This window comes from Neovison vison, chromosome 8 (genome assembly GCF_020171115.1).
Source record: "Neovison vison isolate M4711 chromosome 8, ASM_NN_V1, whole genome shotgun sequence".
NCBI lineage: Eukaryota > Metazoa > Chordata > Mammalia > Carnivora > Mustelidae > Neogale > Neogale vison.
The window spans coordinates 112,425,143-112,441,829 of NC_058098.1; the positions used below are offsets into that span (position 1 = coordinate 112,425,143).

Below are 16,687 nucleotides of genomic sequence, written 5' to 3' on the forward strand. Positions count from 1 at the left end.
TTGAGGAAATGAAACTAGCTAACGCTTTCTTTCAAGCATGTGATCTATTATTCATAATAAGGAATTCCTACGATAGGAGTAAGCCTTCTTATAATATTCCAATGACTTTCCTACATTTAAAAAAAATATATTCATAATATTTGATACCCTTACGTTTTTCACACCTGATTCACAGAATATTCAAGAATTTCCTGCTATGTGCTTAATTTTAAGGCCTGAATTTTGAGTTGCCTTCCTTTTTCTGAGATGGCAGCCTTACTAATCAAGGTACTATCAAACATATGGATGGACAAACACATACCAAGAAGCACAAATGAGAGGAACCTAGGTATGAAACCAGCCAATAATAGTAAAGCTGATATTTATTCAGTTACTTACTGTTTGCCAAAATCGAGCTAAGCACTTTGGAAGAACTATTTCTTTTTTTTTTAAGATTTTATTTATTTATTTGACAGAGAGAGATCACACGTAGGCAGAGAGGCAGGCAGAGAGAGAGGAAGGGAAGCAGACTCCCTGCTGAGCAGAGAGCCTGATGCAAGGCTCAATCCCAGGACACTGGGATCATGCCTGAGCCAAAGGCAGAGGCTTTAACCCACTGAGCCACCCAGGCACCACAGAACTATTTCTTTTATTATTATTATTATTTTATTTATTTATTTATTTATTTAATTTATCAGAGAGAGATAGGGAGAGAGAGCGAGCACAGGCAGACAGAATGGCAGGCAGAGGCAGAGGGAGAAGCAGGCTCCCCGCCGAGCAAGGAGCCCGATGTGGGATTCGATCCCAGGACGCTGGGATCATGACCTGAGCCGAAGGCAGCTGCTTAACCAACTGAGCCACCCAGGCGTCCCCAACTATTTCTTTTAACCAGCAATCCTAATAAAACAAAATCCCAGTATCCCAGATTATAAGAATAAAGGGCTTTGAAAAATCTTAATTGTTGATAAAGAATTAAATCCCTAAATGAGAACAGAAAGCGTTTTTGCAGGTGATTTCTTGGTAATTTGTAAAACTGAAGTTTTCCTAAAATTAAGTGTATACTGATGCTTATGAATCATGCACTGCAAGTGTCTACAGTCAAACTTTAAGTGATTTCTCTGCTTTATTAGTTATTTTTATTAAAGCTTGTATGAAACTTCTGATTAAAGTTCCAAATGTAGCCAAAAAGATAAAATCTTTTCCCTATTTTAAGTTTTCACTGAAGCACCCTGTCAATAGAAACAAATGCTAAGTCTAAAAGATCTTCCATGATTTGGACTTTTCGTTCATTTCTTGGGCTGTGTTAACTACCTTCTGTGCACCACACCTTGGGGACACAAATAAGACAAGAACTCCACCCTCAAATAATACCCAGCCTATTAAGAGAGGCATGTAAACGAACCATAGCAAATATAAAACACAGTACATCACATAATAGGGGTAGATAGAATGGAGGCCCAAAGAAGGAAGTAGTCAATTTTCACAGAAAAAAAATGGAAATTCTATGAAACTTTCATGACAGAAAAGGTAGTTTTAGAGGCACCTGGCTGGCTCAGTCAGTGAGCATGCAACACTTGATCTCCAGGTTGTGAGTTCGAGCCGCACACCGGTGTAAATATTACCTTTACAAAAAGACAATGTGGGGCACCTGGGCGGCTCAGTCAGTTCAGCATCTGTCTTCAGCTCAGGTCATGGTCCCAGGGTCCTGGGATCCAGACCCACATGAGCTCCCTGCTCAGCGGGGATTCTGCTTTCCCTCACCCTCTGCTCGTCTCCCCACTACTCATGCTCTCCTACACTCTCTCTCTCTGTCTCTCAAATAAATAAATAAAAAGATGATCTATTAAATGTAGAGGAAAATCAGTAGCTTTTGGTAGTTGTTCCAGGTACTTACGTGTTCAATCTATTTTTTTGTCAAAAGATGAATTACTTAAAAAAAAAAAAGCATAGAATTCTATCTTAGTCACTTACCATTCCATACTATTTTATTTCCTATTCCTGACATTCTGTTTCTCCCAGGACTTCATTTTTTTCTTTTAAGTAACTAATCAGATAGTTTTCCTATCAAATGAAAATTCATCTCAGCATTTATAACAATCCTAGTGACATCACACGTAGGTATAGGAGACAGGTATGAGCACGTTTATTCCCACATTTTTTATAAGAGAAAAATATGGAAACCATTTAAAGATGCATCAGTAAGAGAATGGGTAAACCGTGGTCTTTTGACACAATGAAATACCATGTAACTGTTTAAATGAACTGGAAGACGTGTATTAATACATGTTGAGTAAAAACTTGAGAAGTGTAGAATATATCGTTTTATAAAGATGGAAAATGGACAAAAACCATTGCTGTTTATGGATACATTTATAGCATAAGCATTAAAAAAACACAAAAATTAAAACTCAAAAAAGTCAGGGGCATGTGGCTGGCTCAGTCAGTAGAGCATGTGACTCGTGATTTCAGGGTCATGAGTTCAAGCCCCACATTGGGCATGGAGTCTACTCAAAAACAAAACTGAACTAAACTAAACTAAAAACAAAACAAAACTGCAAAGGATGCCTGGGTGGCTCCTTCAGTTTAGCATCTGGCTCTTGATTTCAGCTCAGGTCATGATCTCAGGGTCCTGGGATCAAGTCCCTCATCAAGTTCCCTGCTCAGCAAAGAGTCTGCTTGAGATTCTCTCTCTTCCTCTCCCTCTGCCCCTCCCCCTACTCGCACACTCTGTCTCTCTCTCTCTAAAATAAATAAATAACTCTTTTTAAAAAAAACACCCTCAAAATTCAGGACAGGTGTTAATTCTGTCAAGGGCAGGAGAAGAATGGGGGCAGGTTGGTTATAGGGACTTTACATGTGTAAGGTTTTAACTTGGAGGGGAAAAGGAGAGGAAAAGAATAAGGGAGGGCAGGAGAAAATAAGGAAAAGAGAGATCAGGAGCAAATAGGCAACATTTTTTTATATGACTGAGCTGGGTAGGAGATCTATGTTTTGTTTTTTGTCTTTTGGGGGTTTTTTTTGGGCTACATTATTCTCTGTACTTTTCTATATGTTTGAAATATTCTTGGGGTGCCTGGGTGACACAGTCAGTTAAGCATCCGCTCTTGGTCTCAGCTCAGGTCAGATCTCAGGAGTGTGATCTCAGGTCATGGGATTAAACCTCAAGACAGGCTTCACACCCAGCCTGGAGTCCGCTGAAGACTCTCTTTCCCTCTGCACCTTTCCTGCATGTGCACACATGCACACTCTCTCTCTTTCTCTCTCTAAAATAAATAAATAAATAAATCTTTAAAAGAAAAGAAATAGTCTATATTAAAATGAAGGACTGGTAAATCTCTATAATAGTAATCCACAACATTACTGACCAAATCTAATAAATAGTCAAAATTTTTTAAAGTAAAAAATAAGCAAACCGCACATATAATTTTTAAATGCTAGTAAAGGAACTTATTTGCTTCTATGGCAGATAATATTTTTACATAACTTTGCTGCTTCTCTTCTAGGGCATTCTCAAAAAAGACGTGAACGTCTTGGCATTATAAAGGAGGTACTGTTGCGTATTAGCTTCTCTGCTGCAAACCTATCTGTGACAGAATAAAGGGCTCCTGAGAGACCAACAAAAGACTAACAATCTGTCCAACACTTATTTATGTTTCTTTTTTTCTTAGGTTCCCCTGAGGATTTTTAAGAAAGAGGTTCAGAGTTTAGCAGGCCTCCAAATGAAAAAGCATAATATGAATTCATTTGCTGATAACCAAATGACTAGTTCCAGAGGCCAAATTAAAACCTCAGCCTGGTGAATAAATCAAGGTCAAATTTGTAGTGGGTCTCTGACACCAAAAGAGGATAAAGATTTGAGTGACTCTATGCAGGAAATTGGAGCCGGGGCTGGGAGGATGGAGACCCAGCCCCGGGATTAACTCTGTCACCAACTACACCAGTAGGGTGACTTTAGAGCGGTCACTATACCTCTCTCTGAACCTTCATGTTCTTGTCTGTAAAGTGAAATACTGGATTTCATCATTCTAAGATCCTTTCTAGGTCTCAAAGTCTATAATTTCGTATCCTAAATCATAGCAAGATATGAGCCCTTGGTTTAAACCGTGGGTAATAAAAAAAATTCACATTAGAGATTTCTGTGAGACTGATAAATGAGGTAGAAATAGGTCTCTAGACCCAAGCTTAAGCAAATCATACCCCCCTACTCCCCAAAAGAGGAGGTAGGGTTGGAGAATATATGTGATGTAGAAATTAACATGAGGTCTTTGTAATCTGTGAGAAATCATGGAAAACTACAACAGAGCCAGAAAGTGGCAAGTGTGAATGCAGCCACTCTATACTACTTTTCTGAAGCTGTTGGGTGTAAGGCACAGTTAAGCACTAAAGGATGAAGTCCTAGCCCTCAAAAACCTCAAGGTTTTTATAGGGAAGATAGAAAAACAGACACTAAGTATTGTTAACAGAGGCATGTACGATATGTTACAAACTCAGATAAAGCACATCATCCTCACTAGGGAAATCAAGGAAGACTTCCTAAAGGAGGTCAGCTTTAAACTCAATAGTTTAAATAGATAAATAGGAATTAGGTGAGGAAGTCGCAAGTAGGAACCTCACACGAGAAAGCAGAGATGTGATATGAGAACATGGTTATTTCAGTAAAGAGCGAGTAGCAAGGTATGGCCATAATTCAGAGCAGAGATATATGGCAGGAGACGAGAGTGGCAATTTAGGCGAAGGTCAGATCACGAAAGGCATTGAATGTCAACAGAAAAAGTTTAGATTTTTATTAGTGGTAATGAGGAACCACTTTAAGCCAAGGATAGAGACAAGATACAATGCGAATTTCAGTTGAATCTTTCTGAAATCTCTGGGGATGACAGATTGTACATGTGAGAGACAAGTCAGGGGGACCACTTGTAAGACACCAACCAATACAGTAATCTAGGTGACAATGAGGAGGGCCTGGGGGATGGGCAAATGTTCTGATTCTCAAAAGGGCAGATTCTGGAAACTATAGATTGGTGAACTATATTTTCCTCTCTGGAAAACGCTCTAAAAATCACCCAAAAGGCCATTGAGGTGCCTCAGAAAATGCATTGATCACTAGGAACTACTAACAGTTTGCCCAGAGGCATCCAGACCAACCTTCTCTCCTTTGCAAGCCAGATCAAGAGATCAGAGAAGAGTGTGATGGTCAGTGTGCCATGATCTCTCCACATTAACCCCACCCCATGCTTTGTTTCTGCCCTTACCCTTTATCACAATAACCTCAATAAAGTTTTCTCTGTAAGGATTGTTGGGACCTCAGTGAGGCCCTCACAATTCAGAGATGGGCCTTTAAATCCAAAACAAAGACCAAATAAAAGATGCCGGGACCTGCAGTTTTTCCCAATTTCAGAGGCGATGGCAGCCAATCATTCAGGAGCCTTGACACTCTGATATGTCAAAAACTCAACATGATACTCCAGTTGAGAACCTAACCAGGCTGTTGAAGCCAATTAATTTTGTTTCATATCGATTATTCTCAGCATTAATCCCTACGTCCATTTGTATCCATTCCCAATGGATGGCTATGGGTTCCCAAGATCCTGCCAGCCTCTCTTCGATTCCAACCCTTGGGTCTTTGCACAGCTGGTTCTTCCCTAGAATGCTCTCTCGCCATTCTTAACCTCTCTGATTTTAGGCACCAGCTGAAGGCTTTCTCTGGCCACCCGACCTAAAGCTAGGATGCCTCTTGGTTTCACCATCTCTGACCCTTGTTTTCTTCCTTTAGGACATTCATTACAACCGGCACTGATTTGTCGGCTTTCTTGTCTGCTTCGGTTTGGTTTTGTCTCATCAGTCTCCCACAAGAATTAGAATCCCCTGAGGGCAGGGACCAGGTCTTATTCATCACTGTATCACCAGCAGGTAGCATGGTGTCTGGAACACAGTAGGTTGTCAATTAATATTGAATGAATGAATGAATGAATGAATCTGTCTGCCTTGATCCAAAGTTGGCTCACATAGGACTCCAGTTTGCTTCCTTAGCCTCTCCACTTTGCTTTGGGCCCCGACCAGCCACCAAGGGTCTCACCCAGACAGTATCCTATTTCACCCTTCACCTCCCCTGGCTCAGCTCTTCCAGCCAGAGCTCTCCCCTCAGGCAACACAATGAACAATGTGTTTGTCTCGGAGCCATTTCTCTTGCTGCCTCAGTGATCAGCTATTGCTATTAACCTCAGCTGATTCTTGCTGCCTCTCCTTGACAAGAAAATAAATAAATAAAAATGAGCAACAGAAAACAGCCCAAAGCACAGCTGCCTTGGGATCCTTCAGCCAATCCTTGAGAACTGGCTCTAATCGCCAAATTTACCTCAGGCACAAAGTTGGCAGTGTGGCTAATATAATGGTGAATCAGTATCGGGATGATCTGGAAAATCACAGCTTTGGTCAATCACATCATTGGAACACTATTTCCAAGCTGGGTTCCACACTCAAAGGGGGAAATATTGAAAACTTGAAGTATGCCCAGACGAAGATGATGAGTTTGTAAACTGTTGAAATAGGAATGGAGGGGCGCCTGGGTGGCTCAGTGGGTTAAGCCTCTGCCTTTGGCTCAGGTCATGATCTCAGGGTCCTGGGAAGGGCTCTCTGCTCGGCGGGGAGCCTGATTCCCCCTCTCTCTCTCTGCCTGCCTCTCTGCCTATTTGTAATCTCTGTCTGTTAAATAAATAAATAAAATCTTTTTTAAAAATTAAAAAAAAAATGGGAATGGAGCTTAATATGCAGATTCTGAAGCCAGACGGAGTTTGAACCCTGGCTCCACTACTTACTATGTAATACTTACAAATTAATTAACTTTGTGCCTTGATTTCCCCAGCTGTGAAATGGAGCTAATAATAGCACCCATCTCATAGAGCATTATGGGGATCAAACGAGTTGACACGTGCAAAGCAGTTAAAATACTATCAGGCACATACTAAGTTTCACTGTGTCACTGTCAGATGGTATATGAAGCATGGAGAAGAAACTGGTTCGGTATTTGATACATTATTCCTGAAGACCCTGGCTACTGAGAGTGGGGTCTGAGGATCTACAGCCTTGGCTTCACCTGGGAGCTTCTTGGAAATGGAGAATCTCAGGCCCCAGCTTGGCCTACTGAATCCGAGGGGGCACAACAGGAGCCAAGTTGGAAGGAGGGAGAAATACAGCCAGTAAGATGCCAATCCCATAGAACAAAAATTGATTTTTTCATTCTTTTCTCCTCCTCTCCCATTCCCCCATCTCTCGAGGTTTTTTCCTTTTCCTTCCAACTCTCACTCTCTTTCTCTTTTTTAAAAATTTCCTTTAATAGTGTATTTAAAAAGAAGAAGGAGGAGGGGGAGAGGAGGAGGAGGAGAAAGAGAAGGAGAAGAAGAAGAAAGAAGAAGATGACGACACCATCGTGTCCTGCAGCACCATCCAGGCCACTGCCCCAGATCATCACGCGAAAGAAGCCCCAGAATGATGCAGCCACTGGGGCTGTCTTCCTTCACCCACCAGAGAGCAAAGCCCGAGAGTCAGAAGTAGGCCAGCAGAGGGCTGAGGTTGGGATGGGGTGGGAGTAGGCCAAGCCTTCTGCCAGGCAGGAGCTGTACTGACTCCTCTTTTCTCTCTAGCTCCTGAAAGGAAGAACTTCCCAAAAGGTACAATCCCAGCTTGAGCAGCTCACTGTGCCCAACATGGCCATTCACTGGAAGGTCCTTACTCTGGGCCAGCCTCCATCCACCTGGGGGAAGTAGGAGGAAGCAGCCATGAGGGGGGCTGGGGGAAAGAACCTTAGACTGATTTAGTTGGTAGAACATGTGACTCTTGATCTCAGGGTCATGTGTTTGAGCCTGACATTCAGCATAGAGATTATTTTTAAAAAAAGAAAAGAAAAAGAAAAACCAACCTCAGGCTGCATGTTGCATGGAGGGCTTCACACTGAAGCAGCAGGAGAAAGAGTGTGTTTGAGTCCCAGCCATGAGATGCCCCCATGGGAATCCAGTCAACCATAAATGGCCCATTAGATTCCCAATAAAAATCTAGTTTCTGCCTCATGGAGAATTGTCACATGTAAGAGGACACAAAGAAGTTGCCAAACAGACTGCAGAGATGTGCCAAGGAAACGTGGGAGAAATGGCTTCAGGTTTGACTCCTCTTGGACACCATCTTGTTTTGAGGGGCCACAGTAAGAGAATCTTTGGCTGTGATGGGAATGCTGTGGAAAGGAAAACAGTTTCATCTCGCTGATGAGATGAAGGAAATATGTTGTTATATACAGTTTTTAAAATCATTTTCTGTGCATTTGAGTTCCTAACTAGCATATAAGACACAATATGTCAGAGGTTGTTATCTTTTTCTTTTAGTTTCCTCAGACAGAACCTAATACACTGTGTTGCATGCAGTAGGTGCTCAATAAATGAACAGAATTTCAGGAGATGCTCATCTCACTGGATGTAAATTAACTTGACAATAATCAGATAATGAAGAGCATTAATATGAAGTAAATCTATGGCATTTAAGGACCAGAGTCTGCCACAATCCTCTGCTTCCTGTGTTAACTAGGTACTTACATGGAAGGCAGCAATGGGAATTACAAGGCAAAAGTGTAAACAGATAAGGATTAAAATCCCTGTGCCTCTAATTTGCTATGTGAGTTCTGCCCTTAAGTCACCTAACATTTAGTAGGGCTTCATTTCCTCATCTGAAATGAAGGCAGAAGATAGGAGTTATTACAGCAAATAAGAATTATGGGGCTGAGCATTAAAGACATGACTGGGAAGAAATTCATTTCTGTCCTATTTCTTGGCAGAGAAATCCCTGGTTTCACGCTGGCAGTGTCCCAGACTTCCCTAGTTGTCCCTCGTACCTGAAAAATGAAGAAAATGAAGGTGGTCAGCAAGGTCTGACTAATATTAGGAAAAGATTCTAAATCCATCAAGATTCACAGTCAAGCTACCCCTCATTACAAACTGCTAACCTGCATTTTAATATAGATGGAATTACACAGAACTTTTCGGGGACGGAGCAAATGCTAGCTTTAGAGTATTAAGGGGTTGGGATGAGGGAGCAAGATTTGGAACCAGCTGGTACAAGTACCCATTGGTGTAGGGTATCCAAGCAGCGAAGATCTCTCTCTGCCAAGTGAGGCGATGCAATGGGTAGTACGGAAAACAAGGGATCCATATTGCCCTGATCCCCTTCTCTTCACCAGACAAGGTCTCCCTGTATCTTGGTCCATTCGAGCTGCTATAACAGAATACCATAGACAAGTGATTATCAACCACGGAAATTTATTTCTCACAGCTCTGGAGGTTGCGAAATTCAAGATCAAGATACTAGCAGACCTGGTGTTTGGTGAGAGCCCACTTCCTGGTTCACAGATGGCGATTTTTGGCTGTGTCCTCACATGGGAGAAGGGGCAGGAGCAGCTCTCTGGGGTCTCTTTTATAAGAGCACTAATTCCAGTCAGGATGGCTTCTCTATCATGACCTAATTAACTCCCAAAGGCCCTACCCTCCAAACACTATCACATCGAGAATTAAGTTTCGGCATATGAATCTGGAGGACACAAACACTCAGTTCATTGTACCGTTCTTGAATGAGTAAAAGAGGTCCATTTTCTCCCAAGACTCCTCATTACTAAACCAAGGGTCAAGAACAATAAGTAAATCCATTGCTTATTGTTCTAAGACTGCTTGGTGGCTTAATCTTGGTTCAAAGAAAATGAGACCAGCTGATGTTTCAATGTCAGAATGGTAGCAAAAAAAAAAAAAAAATCTGGTGCTAAATATGGAAGTTTATTATATCCATAGTGGGGTGGAAAGCAAAGAATTAGCAGGAACAAAAGTAACACATATGCCCCCAAATCTTCAGTTATCTCATGATGAGTCATTTGCTGAAAGCAGTGGTTCAGGAGGGCTACACCATATTTTGAAACTATGCTAAGTAACGGAGTGAAGAGGACGAGAAAGGAAATAGAATCTTATCAAGAAGGAAATGAGCCAAGCAAAAGCAAAAGAATTTCTGGAATACTTGTGAAGTAAATCTATTTAGAAACCTCAGAGCCCCTTAACCATTGGGGGAGGAGAACCGTGAATGTAGGCACTTTGTGGTTTACCATTTACAATCCTGAAACTTGGCCAAGTCCAGTCAGAACTCCAGAATTGTAATTTTTTAGATCCCTAATATTATTGGAACATCCGCTTGTTGTTGAAAAAACGACAATTCGGGGCGCCTGGGTGGCTCAGTGGGTTAAGCCACTGCCTTCGGCTCAGGTCATGATCCCAGGGTCCTGGGATCGAGCCCTGCATCAGGCTCTCTGCTCAGCAGGGAGCCTGCTTCCTCCTCTCTCTCTGCCTGCCTCGCTGCCTACTTGTGATCTCTCTCTGTCAAATAAATAAATAAACTCTTAAAAAAAAAATGACAATTCAACTGAGCAAGATGAAGATCACGTGAAATCAAATACATCATTTAGAAGTACATTGATTTCTAATGCAAATGTTTCCATTCCCAAATGGAGATCATTACCTGCCTCAGGAATATTATCCAGATGATGAAAATAGAGGCCAAAGACGTAAATTACTTTATTGGTAGGTAGTTCTTGAGGTGGCTTCGGGAAATAAAATCAAACAACTTTTCTACCTACAGTGAGAGTAATTTACATATATTGGATTCTCTTTACCATGTAATTGTTAGTTTCCTAATTTACTGCTTGATTGTTAACTCTTCATTTCAAAAACAATATTAGCTTCTCCAACAATATTCTATCCATTCTTTCAAGCTATAATTGTAGAAATTTCTTCACTCCTGAATTCCACTAATTGCCATTAGTTACCATTAAATTAGTAGATTAAACTTTAAGACCCTTTTCAATTGAAATGTTTGTTAATCTAATTCTGCCATTCTCCTTAGGGGACGATTAACTCAGAAATATTTGTTCTTTTGTGTTTGTATTTCTGTTTACTCTTCTCCCCTCTCAAGTTAATCATTGGGAACTTTGTTTTTCCAACTTTGAAATGAGTACATGTATCACATAAGCTTAATATTTTTTTTAAAGATTTTTTTTTAAAGATTTTATTTATTTATTTGACAGACAGAGATCACAAGTAGGCAGAGAGGCAGGCAGAGAGAGGTTGGGGGAAAGCAGTCTCCCCACTGAGCCAAGAGCCCGATACGGGGTTTGATCCTAGGACTCTGGGATCATGACCTGAACCAAAGGCAGAGGCTTTAACCCACTGAGCCACCCAGGTGCCCCTAAGCTTAAAATTAGGAAAACATATTTTAGCACCTGTGATAAAAGTGACCTATTTGCTGAAAGAGACAATGAACTGATTTAAAAGCTTTCTTTGTTTGTTTTTACATATAATCTATAAAATAATTATTAAAAAGTAAAATTCCGTCTCTTTTCTTCACTGAAGATCAATTCCATCAGAGTCTTAGAGTTACTGAAATCAAAGCTCTTACTATTTAGTGACATCAAATTCTCTGATGAATAAGCTTCTGTTCAATGTTTACATTTTTAAAACAAGAACAGTGTTCCATATTTCTTATATATTCATTTATAGTCATCATGTGATACTGGAAACTGTGTGTATTACATTATATTACAATGAGTCATTGCCACTAGGCCAACAGGAAGTAACAAAAAAAGCCAAAGAAACAATGTGATTTTTTTCAGAATTAACTGAACGCTAGACATTTTTTAATATAGCAGCATTTTCTTTCTACAGAATAGACAAGAATGCCAACAGACATACGTGTGTATATACTATATGCATAATACATAGCATAAATTATAAACACAAAGGCATACATATGTAGATGTACCCATATGAATAAACACATGTGATTAAATTCCAACACAAATACATTGCTCTCCTTTCCTCAGTTAAAAAAAAAAAATCTGTATCTTAAGGTTGAATTTTAAAAGCCATTATAAAAAATCATCTTCATACAGTATATCTAATCTATATCTAATATGTGGTTCTTTGTGTATTTCTGCATCTAGTATGGTTTTTCTTACTAAAGTTTAATTTTCTCTCAATTTTAACACATCACAAAGATGATCACATATATTTCCTGCATAAAATTTCTTTTCCTGAAAGCTTCTCAAAGCAAAAGATAAACTACGAAACAATAAGCAGATTGATTTAAAAATCAACAACCCTTAAAATGAGCTCTTAAAAATGAGACTCTTTTTAATCCCGGTAAATTACTGCATTGTAACTGATCCTTTTGCACAGTGTTTATTCAATGTAGACAGTGTAATCACTTTCAGTCCTACAAATTATTGGCAATAAAATTAGATACTCGTTTCTGTTTTGCATTTTTTTCCAAATTAAAAAAAATCATTATCCTTATCTCTACGTCTCAAATTCTGGTAGCATCTATAGATCCCTAACTCTTGGCAGGTGATACCTTGGACAAACATATCCCTTTATAAAATTTATATAAAGGAAGGGACCTCCCAAACCTTTCTCCCTGTCTTACATTATTTCAAAACTAAATTCAGGGCTCAGCAGTATGCATTTATGGTTACTAGAATTTTTTTTTAATTTTCAAAGAAATCATCAAACTCTCAAGTTGATTATACTTAAATAACAGAATCATGGAGTTTTAGACAACAATCCCTCATTTTACCTCTGATTACCTCTGACTTGCTCAACAACACATAGCTCAGCAAACAGAAGGCTTGCACCAGAATCCAGGTCCCTTTCCCAGGTGGGTAATCCCCAGGGTGCGAGCTATAAAATACATATAAGTAATATGTTGCGATCTTTATTGACGAGAAAATGAGAATCAGCAGTCTAAAATACCATTCAGTTCCACAGGATCCCAGGCTATTCTAGCCCTGTTCTAAACAGATAGAAATTTGTAGATTTTATAAGCAAAGCCAAATTTTCAAATAAGGGAATAAGGCAAAAACAGCAGCATAGGAAGTATATGTGCTAAAAAAAGAATGTGCTTCTTCTTATCTCAGAAATACTGCATATACATTTTCTTAACTTGAGAAGTCAAGCTAAATTTGATTAACCAAATTTCTACATATCACATGAGCCTACCACTAGTATAGAAGAGAGTGGAAACCAAAAGAAATGTCACAGATTTCATGGTGTGATTCAGTTTCTTTCCAAATGACACTTTCTTTGAAAAGGCATATATTTGGAATTTGCCTTTTAGAAAATGCTTCTTTTCGGGCGCCTGGGTGGCTCAGTCAGTTAAGCATCTGCCTTAGGCTCAGGTTGTGATCCCAAGACCCTGGGATTAGCCCACACGGGGCAGGGAGTCTGCTTCTCCCTCTCCCTCTCCCTCTGTGCTGTCTCTCTCTCAAGTGGATAAATAAAATCCTTAAGAAGAAAAGAAAAGAAAATGCTTCTTTTCCATTTTCAAATATAATTCTAGTTAATTAATCTAATCTGCATTTCAAAGCTTCTTGAGCTAAACTTTCCACCAAGCATGAGATCTCTCTTTACAGACCAGAACAAAGAACAGTATATTGAACACAATCCAGAACAGTCAACATGGTGGTAGCCGTAAGATGATAGAGCCTCCATATGTCATCAAAAGCATAGTCTTTCCAAGATGGCTTATCAGACATCTGTTTATCCTTGTCCGTGTTCAAGTGCCCAACAGACATTTTGTTGCCATACAAATCCTGCAAAGTAAACAGAAAATGTGCTGAGAAAAACCAACAGATGAGAAGAAAGATGAACCTTTCTGGAAGGTGAGCCTGAGGATGAGGTCTACTTAAAATGCTTGCATCCAGGGGCACCTGGATGGCTGAGTCCATTAAGCATCTGCCTTTGGCTCACGTCATGATCCCAGGGTCCTGGGATGGAACCCTTCATTGGGATTTCTGCTGGGGGAGTAGGGGATCTGCTTCTCCCTCTCCTTCTGCCTGCCACTCACCCTGCTCCTGTTCTCTCTCGCTCTCTCACTCACTCTCAAATAAATAAAATTTTTAAAACAACAACAATAATGGGGCGCCTGGGTGGCTCAGTGGGTTAAAGCCTCTACCTTCAGCTCAGGTCATGGTCTCAGGATCCTGGGATCAAGCCCCACATCGGGCTCTCTGCTCGGCAGGGAGCCTGCTTCCCCCTCTCTCTCTGCCTGCCTCTCTGCCTACTTGTGATCTTTGTCTGTCAAATAAATAAATAAAATCTTTTAAAAAAATAAAACAACAACATCAACAACAAAAACCACTTATATCTAAGGCAACCATATGAGGTAGAGACAATTAATTGCTTACTTAAGGCATTTCAAATTCCGGACTTTACTAACCCAAAGTAAAGTGTTTACCCTTATTTGACATTAGACATGACACTGGGGAAGAAGAAAAATGGGGAGCCATTGGCCAGTGTTCTTAGTTCTCCATACTCCTGTGTTTCAGAAATCAATAGTTGCTGTATTTACAGGGAATGCATCAGAGATTAAAATAGCAGAAGGAAATGGAGCTGCTGTTTGAGGAGGAACTAATCGGATTCAGAAGATTTGGAATGATGAAATTCAATCAGACTTTTATGTAGCTGCTCCAGAAATAACACCCAAGCTCAATCCATTAGAGAAGGAAATGGGGGGGGGAGATTTCCAAGGCTTACTTGGAATTCCATTGCTTGTGACATCCCCAAAGTTCTTGAATTATTTAAAACTGGATATGAAATTAAGGTAGATGAAGAAAGGGAGAACATTTTCAAGACCAAAATAGCAATAGTAGATATGGCAAGTGACCAGATAGCTGCCAATCTGCTAGCAGTGGGTCTGCTACTAATGTAGGCACAGACTGCTGAATTTGGGACACTTCGTGCTAGGTCCTTTCCCTGGAAGTCTGTGACCAAAGATGGAGCCATTGTTGCCTAAAGTAACAGAAAACGAAGAAAGTAACAATGAAGCTGCCTAGAAGTATTGTGCTGTGAAATTTTCAGTGGCTTAGGAAGCAACAGAAAATTCTGAAACTGTATAATTTAAGTGTCTTGTTATTTCTTGATCATCATACTTGAAAATGAATTTTAATGCTGGAAAATCTTATCACACTTTCAAAAGTAAGAAAAGAAAATGTTCTCTATGTCTGGGGAAAAAAATAGTGTCTTGAATTATTAGATAAGTTTTCTATGTCTGGGGAAAAAAATAGTGTCTTGAATTATTAGATAAGTTTTTGTTCTTTCCTTCAACTATTTACATGAATTATTTGGACTTTGTATGGATGGAGCTTTGAAATATTCAAATTCCTTGAAATATTTTATTATATAAGGTTCCTATTTATTAAACCCTGTAGGATGCACTTTTCTGAGGAAGTGAAGATTCAGTTCAATTATCATGTCTTCAGTACAGAGAGTCCACAGAGCAGAGTCTGGGGGATAGAGGAAGTGCAAAGATTAAGCAAGCCAGTCTTGAGAGATTTTACCCATCAGGGAAAATCCAAAGTGATAAAATACTTGCAAACCACAAGTTAGAGAGGTCCTAAAAAGAGGTAACTGCCAGGGGTGGCTGGAGGAAAAGCTTCAGGCAGAAGCTAACATTCCAGATGAGTCCTATAGGGCCAACTGAGGGGTATCACAAGTAGGGGAGCAAGGAAATGAGGGGCTGAGGTGTCAACTTGACTCCTGCTCTCTTTGTCATTTATGAAATCCCTTTGAGGTATGATAATCACACAGTCATCTTCATGCCATGATGCCAGCTCCTTTGGTGCAAACCTTGATGCTGCCTCCCCACTGGGCAAACACATTCTGACACTCCCAGGAGTTCCTTTTCTGTGGGCTGCCCTGCACTCCTTCTCCCAGAGAGAGACTCCCCTGTTCAGCAGTTGTGCCCTTCACAAGCAGCCCAAAAGAAGCAGTGCAGATTAGCACTCACAAGCTCATCAGGACCCCCAACAGATACCCATTCCCCCTCTCTCTCAAGTCCTGCCTGATGAAAGATGCCATTCAATCCAGCAACCTGGCCACGCATGTGACCTCAGCCCCACTTTCCAATGCTTCCATGACACCCCAAGAGATAGTCCTTGATTTGGGATGAAAAGCTTTTCCATCCAGCTTCAGATCTCCCCTGTCCCTCGCTCACAGTGACTCTTTGTAGACTCTGCTATACAGACACCCACAAACATAGACAAACACACACACACACACACACACACACACACACAGAGGCCTCATATTGTTTCATCTTTCTGTTTTGTTTGTGCTTCCCTCTCTGTGTGGAATACAAGCCTCTCTTCCCTGGGTTGCCTAAACACTTCCGACTCATCCTTCAAGTCTCAGCTTGCATGAATTTTCTTTGGATAAGGTCTTGTTCTTTCTGATATAGCCTAGTAGCCTTTCTAAACTAAACCCATTACTCAGATCAGCACAACACACCCATCTTGATGTTTTGTCCATTCAACAGAGGATTCTTCCTTTTTTGGAGTGGGAGAGGGAATAAAGGTACGAATATTTATGTTGTTGTTATTGTCTGGTGGGATGGCTAAAATAACAAATTTTGACACAAGCTCATCAAATTATTACCACATTAATCTATTCTGCTTCGTTGGGACAATGCTAAAGTTGCCTAGAAGAGGAATGATAAAGGAGCACAGCAGACACATGAATAGGGCAAGGGCAAAAAGAGAAAATTCAAGGAAAAAAAGAGCAATAGAAGGTATAATTAACTGGCTCTGGAGAAAATAAGAATCAAAAGTGGGTATGAGTTTGAGTCTTAGAAACTAAGA

The 16,687-nt window shown here is 40.3% G+C and overlaps 1 pseudogene; it reads left to right on the top strand.

The window, feature by feature from the left end:
• Positions 1-13,551: 13,551 nt before the first annotated feature.
• On the top strand, positions 13,552-14,884 carry LOC122915136 (annotated as a pseudogene).
• The last annotated feature ends 1,803 nt before the right edge of the window (positions 14,885-16,687 follow it).